Source organism: Trichosurus vulpecula, chromosome 8 (genome assembly GCF_011100635.1).
Source record: "Trichosurus vulpecula isolate mTriVul1 chromosome 8, mTriVul1.pri, whole genome shotgun sequence".
Classification (NCBI taxonomy): domain Eukaryota; kingdom Metazoa; phylum Chordata; class Mammalia; order Diprotodontia; family Phalangeridae; genus Trichosurus; species Trichosurus vulpecula.
This window is the reverse complement of record NC_050580.1, coordinates 195,649,937-195,657,515: the sequence shown is the minus strand read 5'-3', so window position 1 is coordinate 195,657,515 and position 7,579 is coordinate 195,649,937. Positions and strand designations below refer to the sequence as shown.

At 46.1% G+C, this 7,579-nt stretch overlaps 1 pseudogene; it reads right to left on the bottom strand.

The window, feature by feature from the left end:
- Positions 1-6,822: 6,822 nt before the first annotated feature.
- LOC118829822 lies at positions 6,823-6,981 on the bottom strand (annotated as a pseudogene).
- Positions 6,982-7,579: the final 598 nt, after the last annotated feature.

Below are 7,579 nucleotides of genomic sequence, written 5' to 3'. Positions count from 1 at the left end.
GCTGGGCACCAGGGTATCACGTTTCCCACCAACTGTAAATCCTACATACCTGAGATGTCCGGAGTGGGGGTAAGGGTTCCCCCTTTGGTACTAGGTAGCTGTGGCCAAGGAGGAGAACCGTGTGTACAGAATGTGTGAGAGGGTGAGGGTCCCTAGGACTCCCGAGGAAAGAAAGAAACTGTTCCCCGTAGAGAAGGAGGCGGGAAAATCAAGAGCCCAGTCCCCCGCCTGCAGACCCCCGACCGATTCCCCTACTGCTACTCTGTCCAGCCCAGCGGAGAAAGTTGGGGGTGGGGACACAGGCTGCCAGATGCCCATGGCTGCCGCCCTCCCCCTCCCCAGAGCTCTCCCGCCCGGCCTTCCGCTGCCACCATGGCCCCCGAGACCCTCACCTCGGCCCCTCCAGCCGTCCCACGTCCGGCCCCACAGGCCTCGGCTACCCAGTCAGGGCTCGGGAAGCCGGACCCCAGCCCGCCCGCCTTTGCTCTGACTCCAGCCCCTCCCGGGTCTCCGGCTTTGCTACCCCAGCCGCCCCCTCCCCCCAGACCCCAGCTCCTACCTGCGGCTGGGAGCTCCGGGAGCAGCAGCGTGGCCAGTCCCGCCAGCAACAGCTGCGGGAGCGGGAGCGGGAGCGGGAGCCGGAGCCGGAGCCGGAGCCGCAGCCGCGGCCACTCCATGCTCCGCCTCAGCGCCATCCGCGGCGCCGCCGCACCATGCCCGCCCGGCCCGGCCCGGCCCGCGACGGAGGGGGCGGGGGCGAGGGGCGGGGGGACCGAGGGGGCGGGAGCCTGAGAGCCCGCGGCTGCCCGGGGCTAGGGGAGACCGGCGCGCACTCCGAGCTGCTCCCACTGCCAAGTCCCCGGCGCGAGCTCGCGGCCGCAGCTGCCGCCGCCGCTGTCGCTGCCTCCGCTGTCGCTGCCGCTGCCGCTGCCGCTGCCTCCGTCGCCGCTGATTCATGGTCTTCTCTCGGAGCCGCCGCCTCCTCCCCCGGCCCGGCCCAGCCCGGCCCGGGCCGGCTGCAGCCCCGAGCTCCTACCGCCCCCCCGCGGAGCCTCTGGGCGGCTCACTTCACACCCCCCACCCCCATTCGGTCCAACCATCTCTCTTCGACCCCACGCCAGTCCGCTGGCGCTGCAACTCGGCGGGACGTTCCTGAAAACCTCACCCCAACACCCAGACACCCCCGCTGGCTCCAGCACCCCATCGGTACTCGCTCTAACTGCAGCTGGTATTCCGTATGTCCTGGCCCGTAGTCCTGCCACTTCCCCTGACATTCCGACATATTCCTACAAACAAGACTTTAGGATTCTTCCTTCAGAGCTTCACCTTATCCCCTCCCACTCCAGAACTAACCTACAGTTCCCCCCACCCCCTTTTTCCCCTACCCACACTCTGGTCCTACTAGACATTCCTAGGCACACCACCGGATGACACTAGTTGAGCCATGAGATGCACGGTCACTGGCAACTAACTGATTTCAGTGCATCTCCAAATTATTTGACATTTCCTTAAATCCTTTAGCATTCCTGTAGAATGTTAGCTCCTTAAGGGCAGGCACTGCTATTCCCCTTTTTATGGGTATCCCAGGTACCCAGCACAGTAGCGCTTTATACATAATGTGCACAATAAATGCTTGCTGAATTGAATTGGAACACCCCTGAGCCTAGCACCTCTGATTATCCTCTAAAGTCTCCATCACGAACCCTGTTTCATCCCAACAGCCCCTGCGTTAGCTCAATTTCTGCCCAAGTCCTTTTAATAATGTACATAAAAATATTCCTATCCTAAATCATTTTCTTTTCTGTTTCTCTCCAATTATTTTATCCTAGCATTCTACAGTCCTGGATTTCTCAAGCAAGACCCTCTGCAATCCCTAAGTTTGTCATAATGCTGAACTTGGATTCAGGAAATCATAGGTTCAAATTCTGTTTGATACACAGTAGAAGCTGGGTGATCCTGGGTGAGTCACTTAACCTCTCTGAGTCTCATTTTCCTCGTCTGTCAAATGAAGGTGATAATATCACCAACTTCACAGTATTGCTACAAAGCTCAAGTGAGATAAGGTACAAAAAGCGTTTTGCAAAACTTAAAGTGCCAATTATTGTGATCTTTGGTCTGTGATTGAAGTTGAAATGCCCCTTTTCTGTTGCCAGTCTTCCCACTTGCTCTTCTAATCCCTATTCCCATCCTCATTGTATTTCCTGGATGACATGGAATGAAAAATTGATTGTAAACAGCATCTAATACAATGCTTTGTCCATAGTAGGCACTCGATAGCTATAGTATTTACTAAATGAGAAAATGAATGAATGATTGCTTCATGACTTTGGCCTGCCCCAGGAATCATGGGGGTGGCTATGCCCACAGACATCCTGTTACACAGATGCAGAGCTAGCTCCTCAAACTCAGGCTATTTTCTCTTTTTTCTCTTCCTCTATCCTTTTCTCTGACTGCCTCTAAAACTTTCCTCCAGTCTATCCCTCCCCCTCCCAGGTTTTTTTTTTCAAGAAATCAATCAAAGCCCCTATCCCTCCCAGCATCCCAGTCCGTCCTCCCTGCTCCCATCTCTTTTAGGGAATCTCTTTGTGAGCAAGAGGCCTGCTGTCACTTCCCCTACTTGGCCCCATCAGTGCTTGTTTATTAATTACGCTAATAACAACAGCCGGGAGAGCAGCAGTCCCAGATGCCTGCTGTGGGCGCCCCCAGGTGGTGGCCCCAGGGGAGGCCAAGGAACCCACTGAGAAATAATTGGCCTGGAGGGTCTGCAGTCTCCAGCTGGCTGAAGGCATCTTGCCAACTTTCTTGTGCACTCTGGATCTCTTCCAGAGCCTTGTCCTAAAGGGAAAGACCTTCTTCCCAGAAACTATAGCCTCCAATCTGAGGGCTGAGTCAGGATCATGAACCATGAACAGGGTCTGAGTGAGGGGAAGAGGCAGGGGGAAGAATGAAGGGGGGGGGGGGAGGGGAGGCACCCTAGAGGTTAGAACCTATGTCCACAGCAGTGGCAAAACTCCATCCTGTTTACTTTTCAAAGTATCTGTACACTCTCCCCACCACCACCACCATCACCACCCAGTAGGGGAATCTGATTTCCATCTTAAACCAAGATCAAAGCCAACAAGCATTTATTAAGTGCTTACTATGTGCAGGGAATATAGTTAAGCACTGGAAACACAAAGACAAACAAAAAGAAAGACACTTCCGGTTCTCAAGGAGCCAGAAGAGAAATGGCTGGCCTGAGGCCTTCTTCAAAATGGAGGTTCTAGTAGGAATTTAGCAATGACAGGGAAGGGAGCCCATATTCCAGGGTTTTAAGATTAACTTAATCTCAAAATAAATTATGTATGTATGTACACAATCTATTAATTTCATCCATTCATAGATCCATTCAGATATTAACAAGCCCCTCCCCGCTTCCCTGACTCCAGCTGATTTGCTGTCACCTCTGTGAATGGCATCCAATCCCATGCCACAACCCTCAAAAATATGGTCTTTTTATGCTGCCTGAAAGGTACCATTCCTTGCTTCTCCACCCTTCCCCACAGAAAGCCCTAAACCTGCAGACAGTGCCATCAACTTGAGGCACATAGCCATTCTGTAAATCAGGATATGTTGGGTCCCATCTTGACCTGCTCTCCACCTCCTCTCTCCTACCAGGAAACTTATCCGGTCTTTAGTACTGAGTCAGTTTACAGTTTCTCCAGTGAGCAGACCTTGAACTCCAATAATCCAGCTCAGCCCCGATTTATCAAGTAGTCTTCCATTTCTATGTGGGATTCCCTCCGTCTTGTGTCCTAGCACCCTTTCCCAGGAATTTTTCTCTCTTTCCTGTAGTCCCTAGTTATTAGTTTATATTGGGGAGTGATGACATGATAAACACCAGTGCATGGTAAACACAGTAGGCAATAGGAAAACATTAAACAGTTTTGAGTAAAGGAATGGTATAACCAGATTTGTGTGAAAGGATCCCTTTCTTGTTTCAGTACAAAATGTAATACTCATATGGCATACTTTCTAGTCTCCTACCATCCTGGTCACTCTTCTCTGGAAACATTCCAACTCGTCAACATTTTTGCTAAATCTATTACTCTAAAGGTGGTCTGCCTGAGCCAGAATAGAGTGAGATACTCAGAAGTGGCACAGTGAATAGAGCACTGGCCCTGGAGTCAGGAGGACCTGAGTTCAAATCCAGCCTCAGACACTTGACATGCTAGCTATGTGACCTCAGGCAAGTCACTTAACCCCAATTTCCCTGCTCTTCTCCTTTAAAAAAAAAAAAAAGAAGTAGTGGAGGCAGTGTGGGGGAGTAGATAGTGTAGATTCCAAGTAGACTTGGAATCACGAAAACTTGGGTTCATATACTGCCTTTGCATGACTAGTTTTCCTCACCTTAGGGAAGTCATGTAAGCTCTCTGAGCCCTAGTCTCTTCATTTTTAAAATAAGTACGCTAGCATGTGACTCACAGAGTTGTAGTGAGGATCAAAAGAGTGAATGAATAAGTAAGTATTAAGTACTACGGAAAATCAAGAGAGTCCCCGCTTTCAAGGATCTCACCTTAAAACAGAAGCAGACAGTTCATACAGGATGATTATATACTAGTGTTAGGTGAAAAGCACCTTTAGAGGAAGTTGTTGGGTTGGTTTTCTACAAGAGTTAATTCCCTATTAATCAAAGTAGGGGCAAGGCTGGAAGCAGTGCCAGTGACCTAAGGGGTGCTGTTATTCTTGGGAGAGAGAGAGAGAGAGAGAGAGAGAGAGAGAGAGAGAGAGAGAAAGGAAAGGAAAAAATGAAGGGACTGGCCAATGAGAGCCAGTCCTTTGAGCAGTGATTCTCAAACTTTTTGATCTAAAGATTCTTTTACATTCTTAAAAATTATTGAGGTCCCCAAAGAACTTTTGTTTACATGGGTTATATCTGTCTATATTTACCATATTAGAAATTAAAACTGATAAACTTTTAAAACACATATTGTTAACCAAAAAAAAAATCACAAGTCATGTGTTGCAACTGGACTTATTACAAGAGAAATGAACGTGCATGTAGAACTCCATTCTTTATTAATTCAATTTCAAGATAACAATGATAAACCCATTACATGTTGACATAAAGAATATATTTTATGAAAAGTAACTTCTCTAAATCAAATTTATTGAGGAAGAAGCATTGTTCTATATATTTTTGCAAATCTCTTTAATGCCTGGCTTCTTAGAAGACAGTTGGATTCTCATATCTGCTTTTGCATTCAGTCTCTTGAGATATATTTTGTTTAAAGCATATGAAGAAAAGTCAACCTAACATAGATAGATAAGGGAAAGGGAGGAGTATTTTAATAGGCAAATAACATGTTAGTATTATGAATTTTTTTTTATTTTAAAGACTCCCTGAAAGGGTCTCAGAGACCTGTGCCCCCACCCCCTACCCTGCCTGCCTTAAAGCATGGCATATACAATCCTAGTCTGCCATCCAGTGATACTGTACTCATTGCTGTTCTTTTCACAAGACACTCTGTGTCTTTTCACTGGCTAACGCATGCCTGGAATTATCTCCCTCCTCATGGGGGTTTGGTGAGCCTGATCCCAGAAATGTACAATGAAGGGTCCCTCTTCCTCCTTGGTTCAGAGCCAGCACAAGTATTCTGTTTCCTGTAAGTTTTTACTGAACACTTATGACAAGCCTTTTAAGTGGTTGTTGAGCAAGAACTGAGTGTGTATGCTAAAGGTTAGAATGATAAACTCTCTTGCTCTTCCCTTGTGGCGAGGCAGGCAAGAACTGCTAGAAGTATCCTCATATGGAGAGAGACAGCAGCCATAGAAGCACCGTTAACCTGCCTGTTGCCACTAGCTTCCTTTTCTTCCCACCTGGCTGCCGTGTGGCCATGAGCACATGATGCTTCTGTTTCTGTTGTGTTTACTCTATCTTGATCTTGAGTGAAAAAATATCGGGGACAGAACGGACCAGGTTATTACCTTGTAACCTTTGAAAAATCAGAAGAAAGAGCCATCAAAGTTCCCCTCACAGACAGAATTGGTAGCTGCAGTAGCCAGTCTAGTGAGGAACCAGTCCCGAGGAGTGACCTACTTGACCCAGTAGCCAAGTCAACATGTCCTGCAAGTAAGGAAGCAAGTAGTCCATTGTCTATGCCACATCCAGAAGTGAGCTTGGTGGAGGGGAATGTTTTGTTTGAATCTACTGTCTCCAGGGACCTAAACAATAGAGGAAAGGGTATTCCTGGTACCTTCTCAGTAAATAAATATCATTTTATAAAAATTAATTGATGTTAATTGATTAAATGATATTGTGGAGATACAAATTGATGATTTATTTTGAGGGGAACACACTAAATTGTTACGTGTGAACAAAAGTATTAAGAAACCCTGACACCTCAGGGCTATTCCTAGAACCGTGAGCTCTCAGACAAACCTGCCATGCGCAGAGGCTGGAGAAGGTGGTTGTAACAACAAAGCCAGAGTTTGCACTAGAGAGAAAGGGGAAGAAGAAGAAGGAGCAAGAGGAGGAGGAGGAGGAGGAGGAGGAGGAGGAGGAAAAAGAAAGGAAAGAAGAGAAATAAAAAACAAAGGGAAAATAATTATTTTTAAATATACATACATATTTATTACTGAAAGAATCAACTCTTTTTAAAAAAAAAAAAGATAGGATTAGTCTCTTCAATAACATTTTTGTTGTTGTTGTATTTAACGTGTGCACTTTAGCAAACAGCTTCCAAAATGGGAGGGTAGTGGCATTTTCTTCTTATTGAAGGTGATGACAAGATAAGGTGCTTGGACTTGATACAGAATCAAAACATACCTCGTGGTCATTCTTTATAATCCCCTCTTGGTCTTTCTTCAATATCTCCTCTTTGAGTTATACCTGATCTTCTTTCTAGTTTTCATGCAAATCTGCTGCGGAATAGAATGATTTTGCTTCTGTTACTGTTCAAGGAACCTCTTGATTCCGAAAGTCCTGTGGGAAGGAGACATAATGGCAGGATAACTACCCCTACAAATAATACATTTTAAAGATAAAAAGAGAACTAGTAAAAAAAAATCAGAATAAACGACCAATGTATCAAAAAAAAGTCTGAAAATATATGCAATGTACTGCACGTATAGATTAGTCCCACTGTGTAAAGGGATATGGCAGAGGAATCTTCTCATATTTCTGCTTTTCAGCCATGCTTTGTTCTTTATAATTTTATAACATTCACTTTTACCTATTTATTTAGTTTTAGTTTTCAACATTCACTTTCTCCCCTCCCTTCTCTCCCCCCTCCACAAGACGGCATGCAATCTGATATAGTATATACATGTACAATCATATTAAGCATATTTCTACATTAGTCATGTTGTGAAAGAAGAATCAGAACAAAAGGAAAAAACCATGAGAAAGAAAAAACAACAACAAAAAAGAGAAAATAGTATGCATTCAGACTCCATACTTCTTTCTCTGGATGTGGATCACATCTTCCATCATGAATCTTTTGGAATTGTCTTAGATCCTTGCACTGCATTGCGTTGCTGAGAAGAGCTAAGTCTGTCAAAGTTGGTATTACTGTGTACAATCTTCTCCTAGTTCTGC